Consider the following 24,370-nt stretch of genomic DNA (forward strand, 5'->3'; position numbering starts at 1 on the left):
CTCAGCATGTGACTGAATTAGGTTGCATACTAGGATGAATGTACAAATACATAAAAATGTGCTTGTCCTCAGTCTGCAGCCCCATTAGGATTACTGTTGATGAAGTTCAAAGGGCAAGGACCCTGTTATGCCAGACCAGTTATTATTATAGTTTAAGATCTAGAGAAGGATATACCTCTCAGTAAGAAACAAATTAATAACTGCAAACACATGACTAAAAAAAGGCAATCATCGAGGGTTTTATTTTCCTTCTAATTAATATCAAGTGATTTGAGGGAAAATTCACTTTTTCCGACAGTAAAGGTGTGACATAAATGGGTGCTGTTGTCTTTTGGTTATCAGGTGATGTAGGCTGTGATATCATCCATAATCAAAAGCAACAAACAAGATGCTTCAGGAACTCAGTAGGTCAGGCAGCATCAATGGAGAGAAATGGACATTCAACATTTTGGGTTGAGACCCTTCATCAGGACTGAACGATAGAGCGGAGATAGCCAGTATTAAAAGGTGAAGGGAAGGGGTGGAGCAACAGCTAGAAAGTGATAGGTGGATCCAGGTGAGGAGGGATGATGGGCAGATGGAGGAGGGCAGAGTGGAAATAGGGACAGAGGCTGGGAAGTGATAGGTGGAGGTGACAGAGAGCTGCAGATGACAGAATCTGATAAGAGAGGAAGGTGGAGCGTGGAATCAAGTAAGGTGGGGATGACGGATGTGAACAGTGGGAGGAGGGGAAGGAGTGTTTGGGTGATGGGCACCCACGATGGCCTTAGTTGAAGAGGGGAAAGAAACAGGGTAATGGGTGGCTGGGGTGAGTGTAGGAAGAATTGGGTAGATCAGGAGGAGAGAGAAAAGGGACAGAGGGGGAGCAGTTTACCTGAAATTGAGAATTCAATGTTATTGTGTATCTATAATCAAAAACCTGTTGTATTCGCAGCCCAGTTTACACATGAAAACATATAAATGCAATGGTTTATTATAATGTGGCTGGTGCCCAGACTGGAGAAAGTATCAACATCACAAGGACAGAAAAGTTGGATATAGAAATTGGACTACACCCTGCTCCGATTACATTGTCTATCTGCAACACTGTACCTCCTCAACTACCACCATTCCAATTCTCCTCCAGAGAAGGAATTTAATTAGTGTTTGCCAACAACTTTTCCAACCTAATTCAAATGTAGTCGGGGTGTAACAAATATTAATCCATTGCCAATGGGTGAGTGGGTCAAAATGTACAACACACTCTTTTCTGTAACAGCAAAATATCCAACGTCTACCCAGATATGTCCCCAAGTACTGCCTCTGTGCCACGAAAAAGTGGTTCATCACTTCGAATACATGCTGACATGTCGACATCTTTCCTCTTTTCTCCTTCTGCTGATAAACAGCAATATTTTTCTCATTAAAGAGAGAGTACTGTGAAGGATGCACTATATTGCTAGGCTTATTGAAAATAAATTGAATGAGGAAAAAAAATAGCTAAGACTTGTGACATCTTCAGCATCTAAAAATGAAATCAGAAAATGGAAACCACTCATCCATGATTAAGTAGCAAGCAAGCCAACACTTGGAAAATTGTAAAATAACAAGGAACAAAATTTTAGGGAGTACCCAGAAATCAATTGCAGCAATATAACCAGCTCTGGCTATGCTTACTGTGTTTTGGAGGGTTAAGAGTTTCAAGTTCCTAAGAGTGAACATCACTAATAGCTTATCCTGGTCTAATCACGTAGACAACATAGCCAAGGCAGTACACCAGCGCTTCTACTTCCTCAGGAGGCTAAGGAAATTTGGCATGTCCCCTTTGATCCTCACCAATTTTTATAGATGCACCATAGAAAGTGTCCTATCTGGATGCACCCCACCCACCCCAAACATTCTCCCCCCTCCCATCAGGAAGAAGATACAAAAGCCTGAAAGCACGTACCACTAGGCTCCAGGACAGCTTCTATCCTGCTGTTATAAGACTACTGAACAGTCCCCTAGTGTGATAAGATGGACTCTTGACCTCACAATCTACCTCATTATGGCCTTGCACTTATTGTCTGCTTGCACTGCACTTTCTCTGTAACTGTAGCACTTTATTCTGCATTCTGTTATTGTTTTTCCTTGTACTGATGTGATGAAATGATCTGTATGGATGGCATGCAAAACAAAGTTTTTCACTGTACCTTGGTACATGCGACAATAATAAACCAATTTACCAATTTGTTTGAGTTTAATTATCACTTAGCCATCAGTCTCTCAAATCATTAGGGTATCTACACAAACTGAAAGAATCAACAGTTAATATGAAGCGTGAAGACTGTCATTATAATTACAATAACATCAAATGAATCAGTTTATCCTTATTACTATTTAAAGAAAATGAGTTGTTATATAGTTTCATTTCACAAATATTATAGCAACATTAACCTTGAAATGTCGCAGCAAAAAAAAAGTTGCCTGTCATTTCATGAAGACTATGCCCTTCAGTAATGTTATGGTCATCCATGTAATATAATGTGAGCGTAACTAGTGAAAGTTGAATCACACTTGCCTGCAAAGTGAAATATTTATCAAGACAAACAGGTAGACTGGATGAATCCTGAGCCATAAATCAGTCTCAGCCTGTTTGATTCTATATAGGACATGAATGTGGAGTTTACATCAGATGATTTTTCTATGTGAAATTCAACAAGAGTTGACAGTTAGTTACTTTAAACCTAAAGAACTGAATAGTTTATCCCATTCCCCATTAACATCGCACAGTCAAATAGCTTATTCTACAAATACTCAATTTAAACAAGCTAGATATCTTTTAGTGTGAAGTTATAAGATTAAAGTCACTTGGAATTTGACAAATGTTATTATAAGAACACAACTGACTGGTCAATACTACATTCTGTTATTATGTGGCATGTTAATGCTTGAGAAAATTTGATGATGAACAAGTGACAGACGAGCTAACAGTAATAAATGTTACAACTAACATTCCAGTCTGCCCAAATAGTTCAAAGGCAATCAAGAGCTTTTGGAGTCCTTTGACATTAAACTGTCTTTCCAGCAAGCTCAGTGCTCCTTGTGAAACATTTGTTTCCATTTGATGGCTCCTAGTGTAACAGAAGGATCAGGAAACATACCACAATTAAATAGATAAGAACATTTCACTTTAAATTAGAAATCATGCTTCAAATCAAAATTATCTTGGTTCTCTATAATGACAGCTAACAATACTCATCTGTTTCGATGAACATACTGAATAACATTTGTCTCCTGGTATAAATGAGTCCTAAATTGTTAGGGATTGATCTTCTGCCTGAATAGAGAAGTATTCACATTTGCTGATTCAACATTTTTGCATTGGCATTCACATATCGAAGAAGGGGTTAGGAACAGAACAAAGCGATAGAGTAGACTACAGGAAACTTTTCCCCTTATCAGAGGTATATAAAACTAGAGGACATAAATTTGGGGTAAAGGGTAAGAGATTTAGATGAGATCTGAGGGAAACCAGCCCGAGAGTGGTACCTGGAATACGCTGCCTGAGAGAGTGGTGAAAGCAGTTGCTGACAGCATTTATAGAAAAGTCTTGACAAGGACTTGAATTGACTAGGCATAGATAGCTAAGGGTCAAGTGCTGGAAGAGTGGATTAATATGAATGGGTGCATATTGGTCAGTGATGGGCTGAATAGCCTGTTTCCCTGCTGTTTGACTGCAGGACTATGGCTCTATTAAACTCATTGGTGAACTTCATAGAAACATGAAAAATTGATGGGAGGTGTCACAATGGGAGGGAGATAATTGGGGAATTTGCCCCCAGGTGCCAAGCAAACAAATTCCTTTCATGATGTACAGTAAACCTATTTCAGGAAAGTGCACAAAGGGTCAAAGGTACCTTCCAGCAAATGTTTGTCGTTCTAGTGGAGAATAACTCGGCAAAAATACCTTCTGAAGGTAGTAAAAACAATACGAAGGAGAACGTACCCAGCATAATGTTCTTGTCACTCAAAATGAATGGATATTAAAGTTCATGAGATTTAAGCCTACATAACCCAAACATGCCATTCACTGTTATCAATTCTATACATTGGTAGAGTTGGCATATTTTGTGTACAGGGCACCGTTGCCACTCATGTGACCACCTGGAACAGTACAAACTTCAGGTGTTTGAGAGGCTTCTACCTTGGGCTTAGCCTTCAAAGTCTCATGGCAGAAGGACCCTGGACTGCAGTCCTTCCCCACAATGCCTTTGTGTTGGCTGTCTTTCAAATGCATTTTCTATGTTTGTCACATATGGCAAATATACCAGATTAGATTAAAATCAGGGCTCAATTTCTTTTAAGTGGCTGAAAATATAGAATGAACTTTTGTTCTGAAAAAAGTCAGCAGTGATTTGGTGCTTTGTAAAGATTTACCATCACTCCAAATTGTTCTTTATGATTTTCCTCATTGTGCAAAGCAATACTACTCAGCTGATTTACAGTTGGAATCTAGGTACCTTGATTAATTAAATGCTTAGACTAGGTATGTGAGCTCACTGTGAGGAGACCTTGACTTTTTCAGGTCTAGTATTTTCTATAAATATGCTGCTGCTGAAGTAGATTTCGTCTTAGCTGCTGCATTGCCTCATCAATTGGTTATAGATTTTACACATTATTGTTGTAGCCAGTGAAAACAAAACAGTATTCCACATATTTTTAAATAATGTGACATGAGCACTTAGCAAATACATTCAGCTTGTTATTATTTCATTACTTGCCATCATTAAATAAAAACAGATTTATGCATTGTAGGTTATTTGAAGTATTTTAACTGGAAGAAAGTTTTCAATCTCTTGTAGATGGAATTTTGCAAACATTAAGAATAGCCGTTAATGATCAGCATCTGAATTCTTTGGAGAAGAATGATTTAAACAAGACACCTGTTGTCCCTGATGGATATTAAAGATTGTATAGATATTAAAAAAGCAATTTGTGAGTTGCTCTGCAGAAATAATGGATATTCAAACCCAGTCATTAATCTCAATTGGGGAAGAGCAATTTTCTGAAGGAAAAATGCCAAGTATCTCAACGGTAAAGTGTAAAATGCAAAGGAAAGCATTGGGCACTCTTGATTGCTTCATACTAGGGCAAATGTTTTGCCCATGAACTGAAGGAGGAGGACTTCAAGACAACCAACACAAAGGCATTGTAGGGAAGGACTACATTCTAGGATCCTTCTGCCACGGGACATTGAGGGGCTAAGTCCAGGGTAGAAAGCTCTCATACACTTAAAGTTTGCATTGTTCCAGGAGGTCATGTGAGTGGCAAGGATGCTATGTACACAAAATGTGCAAACACTACCAATGTATAGAGCTGATAACACTGTGAATTTATAGACGGAACAACTCTATAAATGTAAACAGTCATACTCTTTTTTTTGTACTTAAATATACTTTTCATGAATAATCTTTACTTTTCTTATATGAAGAGATTGGAAGACAACCTGCTGGATTCAGGGTGACATTCAAACCCTGTACAAGAACTAGCTCTTTTTCCTGAATCAGCACAAGTCAGATACAGTGCATTTGTAACACATCTGTTCATAAACCTTTGACCTTAGTTTTTAACAGAAATGAAAGTGAGAAATAGTTTAAACCTGTTCAGCCCTCTGGGCAAACGCTAAACCATAACTGTTGATTACTTTAGTTCTAAGAAAAAAATCTTAAGGAGAAGAACATTTACTTTAGTGTTGACTTCTAGTAATGATCCTCACCTAAAGGAAGAGTGAAAGTTAGCTGAAACCAGACAAACAAAAGCAGCATCTCTTTTGCATCTATTTAACATAACATACAGTACATGGGCACTAGCTGATCTCCAGACAAGATACAAAAAAGAAAGCTAGAATAGAACATGAATTTATAATACATCTCAGATGACTCAAAGTGGTTTATGGCCTATTAAGTACTTTTTGAAGTGTAGATGATATAATGTAGGACCAGCACAGTAATTTGTGCACAGCAAGGCACCTTAAACTTCAATGAGTTAAGTAACCAGTTTATTAATTAGTAATTTATGTCAGGAGTGATACATGTGTTATACGGTAGTTTCGGTGCAATGTTCTCTGCATCCAAAATTCATTCAACTGAAATCAGTGGTAGAAAACTGCACACTAATGCTGACATATAACACATTTAGTGCTACAAAGCAGGATGAGCTTCTCATCATAGCTGCATTAGTGATGTAAACTGAAGGATGAACCTTCCAAATATTTTAACAGGAATCTTATACATCTTCCTGAGAGAACAACAGAGCCTTATTTTTAAGCTCATTTGAATGATGGCACATCCAAAAATGCAACATTTATTCAGAAACTGTATGAACTTGTTTCATGTTTCTGAGGGGCAACTTTTTTTTACACAGAGGGTGGTGAATGTGTGTGTGGAACAAGCTGCCAGAGGAAGTGGTTGAGGCAGGTACAGTAACAACTTTTAAAAGACCGTTGGGCAGGTATATCGGTAGGACAGGTTTAGAAGGTTATGGGTCAAACACCAGCAAATGGGATTAGCTTGGATGGGCATCTTGGTTGGCATGGACAAGTTGGGCCGAAGGGCCTGTCACCTTGCTGTATGACTCTATAACTCTCTATGATTCTGTTTGTCAATATCTTTAGAAATGATCTTGAATATTGAATGGGTCCAGTGTCAATGTGATTGTGTGACAACTTACATGTGAGAAAGTTAACCTTAATACCCCTCATCTGTAATTCTGAAAATATTAGGCATAGATAGGGATGATAGTCAGAGTCTTTCTTCCTGGATGAAAGACAGTTGGACTGGTATATGGATAGGAAAGATTTAGAAGGTTATGGGTCTAACACCAGCAAATGGGACTAGCTTGGATGGGCATGGACAAGTTGGGCTGAAGGGCCTGTTACCTTGCTGTATGACTCTATGACTCTGTATGACTAAATGTCAAATACTGGAGGGCTTAGCTTAAGGTGAAAAGGGGAAAGTTTAGAAGATCTTTACAAGGCAAGTTTTTTATGCAGAGAATGGTAGGTGCCTGGAACACGCTACCAGGAAAAGTGTTGGAAGCAGATGTGACAGTGATGTTTGAGAGGCATTTAGACAGGCACATAAACAGGCAGGGAATGGAAGGGTATAGACCATGTGTAGGCTGATGGGAATAGTTAAAATTGGCATGATCAGCACAGACGTCATGGACTGAAGGGCCTGTTCCTGTGCTGTGCTGTTCTGTGGAGCCACAGGAGACTGCAGATGCTGGAATCTGAAGCAAAAAGCAAGCTGCTGGAGGAACTCAGCGAGTCAGGCAGCATCTGTGGAGGGAAATGGACAGTCAATGCTTCCGGCTGAGACCCTTCATCATCCACACTGTTCTATGTTCTATAACTGTTTCCCCTGTCCTACTTTCCAGAAATTTGGTTCTCAAAGTTTTAATTGAAACTTAAAAAAAATAAGGAAAAGTATTCCTATATAATGATTCCTTTTTGCAAGGAAATCTATACTATATAATAAATTAGCAAGTAAGTAGGTTTCACTTGTTTTTCCCCTCAAGAGCAAAATCGTTGGCTTAGATATAACTTCAGGCAGAAACAGCGGCCCTCCTTGAATCCCAGCCAGGTTTGCATAGCTGAGAGGCTGCCTCTTCTTCACTGTTCAGGTCTCTTTAAATCTCCTCAGATTGGTCCCTAATGGGACAAGATGTGAAAAAGAAACATGGAATTTGAATTTATAAGCCACAAACAGAGGAGCTGGAGGAACTCAGTGGGTCAGGCAGCATCAATGGAGAGAAATGGACAGTTGACGTTTTGGATCGAGACCCTCCATCAGGATCCAGGACTTCATCAGGACCCTCCGTATATCTTGATGAAGGGTCTTGACCTGAAACGACTGCCCATTTCCCTCCCTCGATGCTGCCTCACCAGCTGAGTTCCTCCAGCTCCCTTGTGTGTTGCTCCAGATTTCCAGCATCTGCAGTCTCTTGTGTGTCCCTTTGAATTTATAAATCATCTTGAATTGCTTGAAGTCGTTTATAGCTTATTAAGAACTTTTGGAATTATGCATAATGAAATGTAGGAACAGTAACTGTAACTTGCAGAATGAATATTTGAAGAGTAGCCCATTGGTTAACAGTGGCTCCCTTTCCCACAAAGTGTTGCAGTAGATTGGATCAGAGCAGGAAGGGAGGTGCTAAAGCTTCAGCTATTTTAATTGGCCCCTCGATTGTTTTCTGCCGGCCTAGCAGGACAGTGATACCAAATAGATGCCATAGTATTATTATAATAAGGATTATAGTTCCCTGGCACAGTACCAACCAGGTGATTATAATGATAAAGAGAGGAGGTGCAAGATTGTTGTCCTGTTTTAGTTAGAGGGTGTGATAGCTTAATGACTATTTTACTGGAGCGCTAACCAGAAACATAGCCAAATTTTTCATAAACAAGGGTTAAAATCCTATAAACCATAAGATGTAGGAGCAGAATTAGGCCATTCAGCCCATCAAGTCTGCTCCACCATTCAATCATGGCTAATTTTTTTTTCTCAGCCCCATTCTGCTGCCTTTTCCCTGTAAACCTTAAACCCCTTCCCAATCAAGAACCTATCAATCTCTGCCTTAAATACACACAATGACTTGGTCTTCACAGCCCTCCGTGGCAATGAATTCCACAGATTCACCACCCTTTGGCTGAAGAAAGTCCTCCTTATCTCAGTTCTAAAGAGATGTCCCTTTATTCTGAGGCTGTGCCCTCAGTTCCTAGACTCACCTACTGATGGAAAATCCCAACACAACATTTGAGGAACTTCAGTTCAATTAATTGAATAAGATAGATTTAATGTGATTGCAAAACCACCAGATAGAGTTAAAATCTCATCCGGTTCACTCGTGTCCTTAGGAAGGAAATTTCAGTGATATTGAGATTCTCCCAGCCTATGGTAATTTGATTCAGTTTATTTGATGCATCCTCTCTGGATGTATCATGGCTTTTGGCAACTGCTCTGCCCATGACTGCAAGAAATTGCAGAGGATTGTGGATACAGCTCAGCATATTACGGAAACCAGCCTCCCCACCATGAACTCTGTCTATACTTCTCGCTGCCTCGGTAAAGCAGCCAGCATAATCAAAGACCCCACCCACCCCAGACATTCTCTCTTCTCCCCTCTCCCATTGGGCAGAAGATACAAAAGCCTGAAAACACGTACCACTAGGCTCAAGAACAGCTTCTACCCCACTGTTATAAGACTATTGAATGGTTCCCTAGTACAATAAGATGGACTCTGACCTCACAATCTACCTCATCATGGCCTTACACCTTATCGTCTGCCTGCACTGCACTTTCTCTGTAACAGTAACACTTTATTCTGCATTCTGTTATTGGTTTACCTTGTGCTACCTCAATGCACTGTTGTAATGAATTGATCTGTATGAACGGTATGCAAGACAAGCTTTTCACTGTACCTCGGTACATGTGACAATAGTAAACCAATTTCAATTCCAATTCGATTGAGTCTACAATGTCCTCTGAAAAGACGTTGCCAGTAAATTGAAGGGCATTATGGATCGGCAATAAATGCCAGACTTGCAAAGGCCATCCACATCAAATAAATCAATTAAAACAACATCTTCACCAGATTCTTCATATTTGCTCAATACAAATGATTTTAGTTGCAGAAGTATGAAGCGTATAGGCAAATCAAATAGGAACAGCTGGCCTTCCCCCAGATGTAGTTCATAATGTTTGTTTAATATCCTCTGCAGTAAGCCCGAGGAACATCAAAGGAATCTCTGCGGGCAAATATGAGTGTTGTGACACCAGTCTCTGTATACGAGGGAGATTGAAAACAGAAGTTGAAAGATGGTATCATGGATAAAAAATAGGCCAGTTTAGATTGCATCTTCGTGGTTTGACATGTTGTGCTGGTATTTATCAAGTCTTAAACACTGTGATTTATATCCAGACAGTGCTACCATCTTCATATTTTTAAGGTTTGTTTTTCAATGAACACAAGAAATATTGAGAGCTGAGATAAGAGATGAAGGGATAAATTGATTAGCACTGCAAAATGAAATGAGATACAGTTATTCATAATGTGAGGCTTTGCTTACGAGGTGGGTATTGAACAGTGGGATATTTGAATATTATGTGTAAGTACTGATTGATTATAATTGTCGGTGAGGGAGGGGTGTGTGGTGCATTGACTAGTGAATGAGGCTAGTGAGTCAGTGACTGGTATCTGAAAATCTACACACTGGCCTTTACCACACATAGAACTTTTTTCTGCATTCCATCCACATCCTTGAGGAATGACCCTTTCCTTTGCCAGCAGTTGCTGTCTCCTTCACCTGCCATTTAGGTTTTGTCCAGAGGACCTACTGGTCTGCTGTGATTAGAGGTCCATCCTTCTCCCCTCCACCTCTGGACAAATAAACAGTGTGTTAAAACTGCGTTGAAATCATGTTATTAAGATTGCATCCTCCACCAGTCATAATAGTAAGGGCATGGCCCTTGTCTCCAAGCTACCACCTTGTGGTCTGGCATAGCAGTACAAAAGTGGACGGATGTGGAGAAAATGAAGGCATTGTGAAGGCACCCCTATACCAAGCAGGAATCTTTATGACCTTCTGAATGTGGTTACGGACCAACTGCACATTCAGTGAATTAAACACCTTGCAGCTGTGAGTCATTTAAGGATTCAAATGCGTTGTTCTTATGGTGGAACCACCAATGGCACACTGAACTACTGGGAATTCACTTTCTTTCAGAATTCACGTGATCTTGCTATCTGCTGTTCCCTAACAGGGGAGAAGAAACTGCAGAGAGTTGTGGACATAGCTCAGCACATCATGGAAATCAGCCTTCCCTCCATGGACTCTGTCTACACTTCTCGCTGCCTTGGTAAAGGAGCCAACATAATCAAAGACCCCACCTATCCCAGATATTCTCTTTTCTCCCCCCTCCCGTCGGGCAGAAGGTACAAAAGCCTGAAGGCATGTAACACCAGGTTCAAGACAATTTCTATCCTGTCTATATAAGACTATTGAATATAAGAAATAGGAGCAGGAGGAGGCCATCTGGCCCGTCAAGCCTGCTCCGCCATTTAACAAGATCTTGGCTGATCTGGCTGTGGACTCAACTCTAACTACCTGCCTATAACCCTGAACGGTCCCCTAGTATGATAAGATGGACCCGTGACCTCACAATCTACCTCGTTATGGCCTTGCACCTTATTGTCTGCCTGCACTGCACTTTCTCTGTAACTGTGACACTTTATTCTGCATTCTGTTATTGTTTTCTCTTGTGCTACCTCAATGTAGTAATGAAATGATCTGATTGGATGTTGTACAAAACAAAGTTTTTCACTGTGTCTTGGTACATGTGACAATAATAAATCAGTTCAATTCAATTCTAGTCTGTAGGAATGGAGAGTGGCTGTGACCTCCCTTATGCGGCAGTGAGCTGCTAACTGAAGATTTTGCAAATACCATAAAAATTGGTGGCCACTGTGACCTTCTCTGTCACTGACATCCCAGTTCTGGCTTTGCTTTTGTGTAGAGAAGAAGAGTCGGCCTGTACTGTAGGATCTCCTCCCTTCTTACTTAGGTAAAGTCCAAGAGAAAAAATACCTCAACCTCTCATGTCTGGGAGTAACAGGATTTAGCTGGGGCATAGAAATGAGAACACAGTGGGAAAGATTAGCATGGTGGCTCGGTTACAGAACAAGTACCTTGAGGCTTGGGTACTGACCCAGCAACACAAATTCAACTCTTACTACAGCAGTGAAGTACAGGAGCCTGAAGACCCACACTCAGCAATTTAGAAACAGCTTCTTCCCCTCCGCCATCAGACCTCTGAACGGTCCATGACCCCAGGAACACTACCTCGTTATTTCTTTTTTTTGCACTATTTATTTATTTTGTAATTTGTAGTAATTTTATGTCTTTGCGCTGTATTGCTGCCGCAAAACTGCAAATTTCACGACGTATGCCAGTGATAATGAACCTGATTCGGATTCTGATTCTGACTTAAATTCAAGTAACTAAATAAATCTGGAGTTGAAAGCTAATATCAGTAATGGTTTTTTGAAATACCCATCTGATTCACTAATGTTCTTCAGTCCTTGGGCAGGCATGGTAGTGTCACAGTTAATGTAACACTATTACAGTGCCAACGACCCAGGTTCAATTCCCGCTGCTGTCTGTAAGGAGTTTGCAGGTTCTCCCCGTGTCTGCGTGGGTTTCCACCAGGTGTTCTGGCTTCCACCCATGTTTCAAAGATGTATGGGTTAGGAAGTTGTGGGCATGCTATGTTGGTGCTGGAAGCATGGCGACACCTGTGGGCTGCCCCAGAACACCCTATGCAAAAGATGCATTTCACTGTGTGTTTCGATGTACATGTGACTAATGAAGACATCTTATCTTATCTTAAAGAGACGAGCATGTGTGTCCCTCCAGACTCACCAGACTGGTTAACCTATGATTGCACACCATAATGAGGTGGGCCAGCAAGCAAGCCACTCAGTTCAGGGGGCAATTAGAGACGTGCAATCAATGCCAACCCTGGCAGTGATGCCAACATCCCATTACCGAATAAAAAAGGAACAGATCTCACTTCCCTCACACCTGTCTGCAGACTTCAGAAGTAAGAGACTTTACTTCCCCCTCAACCAGCCCTGCTACAATTCAGTCGCTGACAAACCTGCCAGTAATGGATGAGGTCCAATTTAGGGAAGTATTGCATTGGATGAGGATTAACCTCACAATCTGCAAAGTCTGCACACTCCAACAAGCATATACATCATACTCCCAGTGCTGTTTTCTGATATAGCAGACCCGGTGAGTTGCATTGTAAATATGTGAATGCAAAACACACAGAAAATTCAAACAAATCAAGGTCAAAGTTCAGAAATCCCTGGGATATGGTCATCAAGTTGCTGTGGAAGGAAAAGGCAGCCTTTTTTTAATATCATTAAAATATAAAGGGGAAGGACTTTGAGAACCAGTCCTCTGTCTTGTTCAGTATTGGAGAACTTTGCCTGATACAGGATCTGGTTTAATGCTATTTTTTATTTTATTTTAAGCATCAGTTCTTCCAACACTTCCTAGCCTTTTTTTTTTGGCACCCTACATTTTGAAGTACAGTCTATCAGATTTTTTTTATCGGTAAAAATCCTAAATTGCTGTTTGGATCTATTAACTTACTGTATTGCAGTTTGCACTTGGTGGTAAGGACTAATCTAACAGTGCCCAAAGTGTACCTGTAGGAATGTGGCCTTTAATGACCAAGCAATGTAATCTAATTTACTTCTTGGTCCTTTCTATTTGCATTTTCTTGGGTTTAGAAAGAAAGAACTTAAAGTCACGGGAAACACTAGGAAGTGTTGTATTTGTCACCAGCTCCAAATATATGCTCAACATAAAGGACCAGAGATAATTACAAAATCAAATCTGTAGCTAAGAGAAGCACTGACATCACTAGAGGAAGTTGGCCTTCTACCAGATGTATGGCCTTGTGTTTGCGCCAATTGATATTAAACTTCTGCTGTAGGAAGAGAAACCCCATGAACACCTCAGTAATTTCTGCTGGCAAGCATCACTGTAGCAACACCAATCTATCTCTCTATGGAAGGTGTGATTCAAAGCAAAAGTCGAAAATAGTATCATGAATTTTAAATAGCCTGATCTAGATTGCAGCTTCTTGGACTGACATGTTGCACAAATGTTTTCTAAAGTGTGCTTTTCCCTCCAAAAAGAAATTATTTATAGAAATGATGGTGGGCTCCCAATTAAAAGCAACATTGTCATTGTATTTATTAGAACAAATGAATTCTCAAGACTTCTCCAACATTTAATAACATCATGGCTGATCTAATTGTAACCTCAACTTTGTATTCCCATCTACACTTGGTAACCTTTCACTCCCACCTCTGCCTTGCTTATCAAGTGTCTGTATACCTTTACCTTAAAAATGTTCAAAGACTGTTTCCACCACCCTTTGAGCAAGAGAGTTCCAAAGACTCATGAACATCTGGGACAACATAAAAATGGCTCTTTAAACTTTCAATGGTTTAGGTTTATCTATTTCGATTGTGATGTCCTGAGGCAGCTGAGGGTTAGGAGAGGTTTGACCGGGCATTAGCATTTAGCAAGAGAATTCCAGACTGATGGATCCTGTTGGCAGAATGGCAAAGTCATCAGAAGGGAACTTAAAGGGAGCAACAAACAATCTGCTGGAGGAACTCAGTGGGTCAAGCAGCATTTGTGGGGGGGGAAGGAATTGTCGATGCTTCAGGTCGAAACCCTCCATCAGAAACTTAAAGGGGGATGGTTTGTGGTCCAGAGATGGAAGGAGAGGTGTAAGAAATAAATCAAGTAAGGCGGGAGAAGAAGAAAGAGGTGTGGGAGCTGGTCAGAGGAGGACAGAGGTTATAGAGTCATACAGCACAGAAACAAGCTCTTTGGTCCACAACAACTGTCAACCATTTACACTAATCCTACATTAGTCCCATTTTAAAAAATTCTTCCCGTATTCTCTTTAACTCCTCCCCCACCCCGATTCTACCGCAGTAAGGGCAATTTACAGTGGTCAATTAATCTACCAATCCACACGTCTTTGGGATGTGGGAGGAAACTAGAGCACCTGGGAGGAACCCATGCAGTCACAGGGAGAACGTGCAAACTCCACACACACAGCACCCAAGGGCAGGATTGAACCCGGGTCTCTGGCACAGTGAGGCAGTGGCTCTACTCGCTGCGCCACTGTGTCACCCATACTGGTGATAAGTTAAACTTTAATCCTTTTACTGTACACAGTCCTCAGATAATATTATTTCTCGTTTAATGTTTTTTGTCAACCCAGTGAAAATATATGCACAGCTTGAATTCATTTGAAAATGACACAGATTGGGACATTACACGTCCTGGGAACAACAGTTTACACAAGTGATAATTAAAACTAAAAATATGTTGCAGCTGCTACCCTTTACTCAGGTTATATGGAACCATCGTGGAAAATTAAAAGGTTAGCTCCACAGAGCAAGGTTTAAGGAAGCTTATTTTCTTAACGTGAAAGCACTTTGGACAGCCTTCCACTGATAATCATATATAATTATTGAAAAGCCATTAGCTTTGCATGTTCTGATCCATTGTATGTTAACTTATGTCTCTAGTAAATTAAGGCATCCATTAATGTTTGTTCAAATTGTACAAATGTTGCTGTAAGAGGGGTGGAATTCAAAAACTTGATCTAGTAATGGGAAGGGGTGGAAAATTATAATGAGGAATAAGAGGTAAGGGAGATGATATTTTGGAGCTGAGTAGCTTGTATCATTGAATAGTTTGACCTGAGGGGCAAGTTTTTCACTCAGAAGGTGGAGGGTATATGTAATGAGCTGCCAGAGGAAGTGGTAGAGGCGGATACAATTAAAACCTTTAAAAGACATTTGGACAGGTACATGCAAAGGAAAGGTATAGAAGGAAATGGGTCAAACACAGGCAAATGGGACCAGCTTAGGTCGGCATCTTGGGTGGCATGGAAGAGCTGGGCTGTTTCTGTCACATCAAATACGAAAATGTATTTTACTTTTATCCTTGAAAGTACTGATTATTGGAATAGCCATTCTGTGAAGAGATGATAGATTTTTAGTGGACTGGGAGATGTGCTTTATTGCAGCAAAAAGCGAACCAACTGAACACTTGGTCTGCTGCAAGTTCGAGGCAAGTTCTAGACCCACTTCAAGTGGTTTTGCTTATTTTCAACTCACACACTTTATTGTTAAAATATTATCAATTAAAAAGCTTTAGTTTTGCAAGTTCAGCCTTGAAATTCCACAAGGGTTCAACAGGTCTTGTGCTACAACTCTGTTTTGAGATGGTTATTGCTTACCATCGGGATCTTCATCAGTCTTCAGGCAGAGTGATAGCAGGATATCAGTAGAGCCAACCTTCAAGGCCTTTCACTGTTAGGCACAGCTCCAGAAACAGGGATTCAATCCTTGTATGTAGAATTTGTACAGGCACAGTACTGTAGCGGATAGCGTAATGCTATTACAGTACCAGTGACCCAGGTTCGATTCCGGCAACTGTCTGTAAGGAGTTTGTACGTTCTCCCCGTGACTGCGTGGGTTTCCTCTGGGTGCTCTGGTTTCCTCCCACATTCCAAAGATGTATGGTTTAGGAAGTTGTGGGCATGCTATGTTGGCGCTGGAAGCGTGGCGACGCTTGCGGGCTGCCCCAGAACACTCTACGCAAAAGGTGCATTTCACTGTGTGTTTCGATGTACATGTGACTAATAAAGATATCTTATCTTATCTCTCTGTGATGGTGTGGGTTTCCTCCAACAGTCCAGCTTCTCCCACATTCCAACGTGTGTTGATAGGTTAATTGGCTACTGTAAATTAGCATGTATGAGAGAGAATAAGTTGCATGAGTATGAGGAAGTAAGAGGGGGGCAGCTTGCTGTGCTGGGAGCTGATATGGACCTGATGGGCTGAATGGCCTGTCTCTGTTCATTATAAAGATAAGACAACATAATTAAAAAAAAACAGTAACCATTACAAAAGAAAATTTATTCATATATAATTTTACTGCTTCTGTGATGATGTACAATAACATTTTGGATTGGTTTGGCATACTTAATGCATCCTAAGACACTTCTAAGATCTGTGAGTAAAAACAGATATCAAACCAAAGAAGGAAAAATTAGAAACAAGACCAAAAGCTTACTCAGAGGAGCGAAGGAATGAAATGGGTGTACAAGTAGGGGGTGGGGCCGAGAAACAGATTGGAGGAAAATAAAGGATAACTGATGGGAGAGATAACAGAGCGAGAGAGAAAAGGGAAGAGAAGGTAATGAGGAAAGTGAATCAAGAGAAGAATAGAAATGCAACCCAGAAGAGAAACAAACAGGAGCAGAGAGGAAGGAGTGATTATTCTTGAAAAGAGGCTAGATTGCTACCCAGGATGCGTTAACACCAGAGGGAGGTATGGTGGGATGGGACATTCACCCACTTCCCCAACTCCTGTGTGAGAATATGTATACAAAAGGGTTCTCATTAAGTCTAATATTAAAGGACATTGTAATCCAGCCCATTGCATCTGTGTTTGCTCTTTGAAAGGACTATCTAATTGATTCCACTTTCTCCAGTACCTTCTCCACACAGAGGAATCCCTCCCATAGACACAACACTGGAAACTGGCTGCACTACATCAGGACAACCCAACGCTTTCCCAAGAAGACATGCAGGAAAAATAACAAAGACCAAGCAATGCGAAGAGTATTTGTAAACTCTGCAAACAAAACACTTCCTGCAGAACAGAGGAGAGAAGAACAGAGAGGTGAACATAGTCAGCCACTTGCCTCTCAAGAAATAAAAACAGGAAATGCTGGGAACACTCAGCAGGTCAGGCAGCATCTACGGAGGGAGAAATCTAGTCAGTGTTTCAGACTGAAGAACTGAGAAAGTGAGAAAACATGAGGTTGCAGAGAGAGTGAGAGAGAGCAGCTCTGATGCTGCACATTCTCCTTGTGACGTCATGGGCTTCCTTTAGGTCATGTGATTTCCTCCCACATCCCAAAGATGTGCAGGTTGGTAGGTTAATTGACCCCATTAAGTTGCCCCTATTGTGTAGGTGATTGGGTGAATTGTAGAATCTGGGGGGAGTTGATGGAAGTGTGGGGAGAATAGGTTACAGAGGAAATTAGTGGGGGGAATAGAATTGCACCATGGGCTAGCATAGACTCAGTGGGCCGAATGTCATAGGGAAATATGGAAAATGAATGGAAACAAACAAAGGGACCTATAAAAGCAGTGAAATGAAGATTGGAGCATTTTCCAAGACCGAAAACCAAAAAGAGATTGCCGGAAATTCCCAGCAGATCAGTGGAGAAAGAAAAACTTGAGTTAATATTACAGATGGATAACCTTGCAGCAGAACTGGCCAGTCCCCTTATAAACAAAAAAAAAGAGTTATCTGGAATTATTGGATTTGATATTAAGTGCTGAAGGCTGCAATGTGCCCAGATGGAAGATAAGGTGCTGTTTCCTAGGATACCAGCCAATACTGCTGCCTCTCTTCTGCTGGTGTTTAGAATCTACAATATTTGAGGAGGGAGTGCACTCTCTCTTGAAGTCATAGTGTTATACAGGACAGAAATCGACCATTCAGCTCACCACATCCATGCTAAGCCTTTTGCCCATCCATGCTAATCCCATTTGCCTGCGGTAGGTCTGTATTCTTCTATGCTTTGCCTTTTTAAGTGCCTGTCTAAATGTCTCATAAGCATAGTGATTGTATCTGATTCCACCATCTCCTCTGGCAGCAAGTTTCAGATATCATCCACTCTCTGAGTGAAGAGAAACTTTCCTTTCAAATCTGCTTTGTCCTGTCATCTTCCATCAGAATGTTCAAGGATATTCTTGAGTGAGGAAAGAAAGAAAGTCAAGTCAAGTCGAGTTTAGTCCCATGTGCATAAGTGTGGTGAGGTACAGTTACAATGAAAAACTTGTTTGCAGCAGCATCACAGGCATGTAGATTCAGACAACACACAGAACATAAATTATACAAGACGGTCAGAAAAAGACTGTGCAAAATGAGACATCAGTACATAAATTAGAAGCAAGTCCATGGTAGTGCAAGAAGTTGTCTGTAGTGTTCCGTTGCTGAGGTAGGGTTAGGGTTGTGCAGGTCAGTTCAAGAACCTGATGGTTGTAGGAAAGTAGCTGTTCCTGAATTACACTTGGATACCTTAAGAGGAATGTAGAGGAGGACCTCCCAACCAATGCTCTTTTCTGAATTTGGAGCCCAATCTCAGCCGTCAGTCCTCCTGAGGGGTAGGAGGTAAAGGAGAAAATAGGTGTTAATAAAACTGGGATGTACAGGCCAGCTACAGAGCACTGCAGAGTGAAAAGGACATCTTCAGCTTCTTGTTGTTTTCCCTACAGTCTTTGAACATTCAACGTTGGCCTCTTGGTAAGAGTGATTTAAACTCTACTCAGAACAAAGAAGTCTTTATTAATTCCAGTAGCAGGACTGTGGTTTACACAACACAGTGCAGACTTATATTCCCAAATTATTTTCGCGGTAAATATCAGGTTTTCACATGTACCTACCTAACTTCTCTGATCTCTGATCCTTTGCTTTGGATCATCCCAAGACTCATGTCTGTTTTCATCCACTCTCACCTTTTTAACATTCTCAGTATACTGCAAAGCCTGTGAAATTTTGCTAACCCAATCACTAAGTTACCCCGTTACTTAAATGTACAATTACAGAAGGGGACTCTACACCTGGGTGGCCTCTGGTAGTTGACACTCTGGCCCCAACTATTAGGTCAATAGTTTTTCCTATTTATTGATGTTCTATTGGATGCAAGTGTTACTACCTAAAGAAACATGGCTCTCTACTGAAGAAAGTATGGGGATAGAAATTGGTCTCCAGTCACTTCCAGTAAATGTGGAATCTTGGTATTGGTATTGGTTTATTATTGTCACTTGTACCGAGGTACAGTAAAAAACTTGTCTTGCATACCGTTCGTACAGATTGATTCATTACACAGTGCAGTTACATTGAGTTAGTACAGAGTGCATTGAGGTAGTACAAGTAAAAACAATATCAGTACAGAGTAAAGTGTCACAGCTACAGAGAGAGTGCAGTGCAGGTAGACAATAAGGTACAAGGTCACGATAAGGTAGATTGTGAGGTCAGAGTCCATCTTATCGTATAAGGGAACCGTTCAATAGTCTTATCACAGTGGGATAGAAGCTGTCCTTGAGCCTGGTAGTACATGCCCTCAGGCTCCTGTATCTTCTACCTGATGGAAGAGGAGAGAAGAGAGAATGACCCGGGTGGGTAGGGTGTTTGATTATGCTGGCTGCTTCACCAAGGCAGCGAGAGGTAAAGACAGAGTCCAAGGAGGGGAGGCTGGTTTCTGTGACGCGCTGGGCTGTGTCCACAATTCTCTGCAGTTTCTTTTGGTCCCGGGCAGAGCAATTGCCGTACCAAGCTGTGATGCATCCAGATAGGATGCTTTCTATGATGCATTGATAATAGTTGGTGAGTGTCAAAGGGGACATACCGAATTTCTGAGGTGAGTGTACAACACGCAAAAGCTACCATAAAGCCATAATGTAGCTGCAGTTTTGCTGCACAGAAAGTTCCATTTGTCTCAGTGACAATGGAGGAACAGGAAGATATTTCCAAGTCAGGCTGAAGTGTGAATTAAAACATAAACTAAAAGGGCAAGAGGGGGCCATATGACCCTGATCCTTCTCAAGGCTCATTGGGAACTTACAGGTGGTGGTGTTCCTATGTGCCTGCTGTACCTAAGATAAGATAAGATGTTTTCATTAGTCACATGTACATCAAAACACAGTGAGATGCATCTTTGTGTAGAGTGTTCTGGGGGCAGCCCGCAAGTGTCGCCACATTTCCCACGCCAACATAGCATGCCCACAACTTCCTAACCAGTACATCTTTGGAATGTGGGAGGAAACCGGAGCACTCAAAGGAAACCCACGCAGACACGGGGAGAACATACAAACTCCTTACAGACAGTGGCCGGAATTGAACCCGGGTCACTGGCACTGTAAAGCGATACACTAACTGCTACGCTACCGTGCCTGATGAAGTCTCCTAGTTGAAGTCTCCTGATGATGATCCTAGTTGAAGTCTCATGTTTGGCAAGTACTATTGGAATGGTCCAGGCAAGTAAATTAAGTGCATTTTGTATCTGGTAAACAATGCAGCCACAGGGCACCAGAGCTGAAGGGATTGAATATTTAGGGTGGAGGGAGGGGTGGGTTATTGACAAGTAAATGCTGCTTGTGAGCATGGTCAATGCCATGTATCTTCACTTTGCTGATATTTAAATGTTGACTGATTGGGCAGTATTAAGCCCGAAAAGATTTGCCCTGCTTTTTGTGGACAACTTTCCATTCTGTTGGGTGGATGTCAATATTGTAAATGTACACGAACACCCTGGCTGGATGCAAGGCTAGTTCAGGAGTGTGTTCAGTACTACAGTCAGGATGTTGCCTGCTCCTACAGCCTTTGCTGTATCCAGTGTTGTTAGCCAATTTTTAATATCACATGGAATGAATCAAGCTGGCTGATGACAAATTGCTACCCCATGCCCTACAGCAGCCTTGACATTTAATGATCCATGCAAGGAAGCTCTATCAAGCCGTCTGCTCCTGTTTTCAGCATTCCGATGGAGTTGGAGTGATTTTAATTCTGAAATGTAGTTATTCACTCCACTTCAACCAACTGTTTTTAATTATCTCCTCTTTTCTTGCTCCTTCCATAGTTTCCTTACCTCAGTGCTTCTGCTTCTATTGACATATCTGAACGTGTCTGGTGACCCATTGGCTCTGATCCAAACCTTCTCAGTTATACTCCAAAAATTGCAACTGCATCAAAACTCATCCAATTAATGGCACAGTGAGTAGTGTGTTCACCACAGGCCATGGGCCCCTGATCTGATTTTTAACCTAAGCACAACATTTCTTTTGTGGCTTTTTTTATTTTAATGGTTAATGATATGGCCTTGGCTCTGGAGGGCAATTTGTGTTCCAACTGTAAGTAAAGATAGACTTCAACAAACTTCTGCCTATGTCATCCACTGCAATAGCTCATTCACTTTTAAGGATCTAGGCATTGCCAGTGAGATGAACTTTTATTGCCTATCCTTAACTGGACTTGAACTGAATGGATTACTAAGCCAGTTCATGATATTTATGTGGTTAGTCCAGCTGAATTTATTATTTACCTTCTTGCTGTGACGCAGCAGGAGGCCATTCAATTCATTGGGTCCATATTAGCTCCCAACTGTGCAATTACATCGGTCCCATTCCCCCCTCCTTGTATTCCCATAGCCCCATGACAGACCCTCTCACATGTCCATCAGCTTGAGGAGGTTACTGGGACTGGAGGACTTGAGTTGTATGGAGAGGCTGGATAGGCTGGGGCTTTTTTCCCTGGAGCGTAGGAGGCTGAGGGGTGACCTTATAGAGGTATATAAAATCATGAGGGCTATAGATAAGGTGAATGGTCATAGTCCTTTTCCCAGGGTAGGGGAGTCTAAAACTAGAGGGCACAAGTTTAAGATGAGAGTAGAAAAATTTAAAAGGGACCTGAGGGTCAACCTTTTCACACAGAGGTTGGTGAGTATATGGAATGAGCTGCCAGAGGAAGCTGTAGGGGTAGGTACAATTACAACACTTAAAAGACATTTGGGCAGGTACATCGATAGAAAAGGTTTAGCGGGATATGGGCCAAATGCAGGCATATAGGACTAGCTCAGGTAGAAAGCTTGGTCAGCATGGATGAGATGGGCCAAAGAACCTGTTTCCATGTTGCATAACTCTGTGACTCTAACTCCCCTTTGGTTCTGTTCCCACTTACCTTAACTAAGGTGTAATTTACAGCAATCAACTTACCAGTATAGCTTTGGGATGTTTGAGGAAACTGGAGCACCCTGGGGAAACCAACACAGTTGAGGAGAGAACTTAAAAACTCCACACGGACAGCACCCAAAATCAAGGTTGAGTTTCTGATAATTAATAACAATTAAGCTGTTAATTTTACAGTATAATCTAGCAAACCTCAGCAATACTTCCACAATTCCACAGTTACATTAAATTACAGCAATTTGCAAAAGTTTGTGTATACCCACAGACCTTGAAAGAAATTGGATTTAAGGCTGTAGGGAGCTCAGAGTTTCTTCCATTTCTTTTCCTCATTCCACGACTAAAAATAACTTTTTTTTCATAAATGAGGTCACATTGATTCTGCATCTGTTAGAAGTCAGCAGGGAGTAAAAAGAAATGTAGAACAGGAGCTTTAGAAGAAAGTTTAGGCTGATTTTCTTTAACTAATCCCTCAAAATATTCCCAGTAGTCCCATACCTGGAAGTTCATGCATTGTCAGTACCACTAAACATGTTATATTTACTCTGCGTTCAAAGTTCATTCCATTCAATGGAGTAAAATTTGAGTCAGATTGCAATGTATCAACACAGCATTTTAGCTTTTTTAGTGTTACAAGACATCTGTTATAACAACATAGATGGAAAGAAGGCAAAGAGAATAACAAACACACAGAGTAAGGTGGGGATGTTCGCTGATCACTGCACATTTTCGCTTCCATTCACAGCTCCTCAGCAAATGAAGCAGCTCATGCCAGCATGCAGCAAGGACTTAGACAACATTTAGGCATGGAATGATTAGTGAAAATACTCTTTGTGCTACAGAAGTGCCAGCAAGTTATCATCTCCAACAAGAGAGTCCATCCAGCTACTCTGGACATTTAGTAACATCAACATTGCTGAGTTCCTCACCATCAGTATCCCAGGGGTCACCAATGACCAGAATCTCGGATGGGCCACCCACATAAATACTATGGCTGCAAGGTCATGTCAGAGTCTAGGTATCCTGTGTTGAGTGACTCATCTCCTGATACCCCAAGGCCTTTCCACCATCTACAAGGCACAACTCATGAGTGTGTTGGAATACTGTACACATGCTTTGACGAGTGTCAACAACTATCAAAAGGTTGACACCACCCAGAACAAAGAAGCTCGCTTGATTGGCACCCCATGCACCTGCCCAAGACCACAAGAAATTGCAGAGAGTTGTGAACGCAGCCCAGTCCATCACGAAAACCGGTCTCCCCCTCCATTGATTCTGTCTACACTTTCCGCTGCCTCAGGAGAACAGCCAACTTAATCAAAGACCCCTTCCAACCCAGTCAATCTCTCTTCTCACCAGTTAGAAGATACAAGAGCTTGAGAAACACATACCACTGGGCTCAAGGACAGCTTCTAACCTGCCGTTATAAGATTCTTGAATGGACCTCTTATACAATAAAAGTGAACTCTTGATCTCTCAATCTACCTCGTCAAGGCCCTTGCACTTTATTTGCTACCTGCACTGCACTTTCCTTGTAACTGTAACATTACATTCTGTTGTTTTTTTTCTTTTGTACTACTTTGATGTACTTGTGCTTGGAATGATCTGTCTGGATGGCATGCAAACAAAAGCTTTTCACTATATCTCGATACATGTGATAATAATAAACCAATTACCAATTAAGTATTCATTCCTTCCATCACTAAAACAGAGGCTGCGCTGTGTACCATCTACAAAATGTGCTGCTGTTGCTCTCCCAGACTATCTGATAGCGTCTCACAAACCTGTGACCTCCACCATCAAGGGCAGCAGGGAAACACCACCACCTTCAGGTTCCCCTCCAAGTCACACACCAATCAGATTTTGAAATAAATCACTGGTGCTTCATTGTTGCTGGGTCTAAATCCTGGAACTTCTGACCCAATGGCACTATGAGAGCGCCTTCACCAGAAGGACTACAACGGTTTAAGAAAGTGACTCA

The 24,370-nt window shown here is 41.3% G+C and overlaps 1 long non-coding RNA gene across 1 annotated transcript in view; it reads left to right on the forward strand.

Moving 5' to 3' along the window:
• The window catches only part of LOC127582437 (uncharacterized), a 30,603-nt gene extending 6,620 nt beyond the window's left edge, over nucleotides 1-23,983 (forward strand). Inside the window, exons 2-3 of the long non-coding RNA XR_007958115.1 lie at nucleotides 21,288-21,421; nucleotides 23,135-23,983. This is a non-coding gene — a long non-coding RNA (uncharacterized LOC127582437). The remainder of the gene's footprint in view (nucleotides 1-21,287; nucleotides 21,422-23,134) is intronic.
• Nucleotides 23,984-24,370: the final 387 nt, after the last annotated feature.

Source organism: Pristis pectinata, chromosome 24 (assembly GCF_009764475.1).
Source record: "Pristis pectinata isolate sPriPec2 chromosome 24, sPriPec2.1.pri, whole genome shotgun sequence".
NCBI lineage: Eukaryota > Metazoa > Chordata > Chondrichthyes > Rhinopristiformes > Pristidae > Pristis > Pristis pectinata.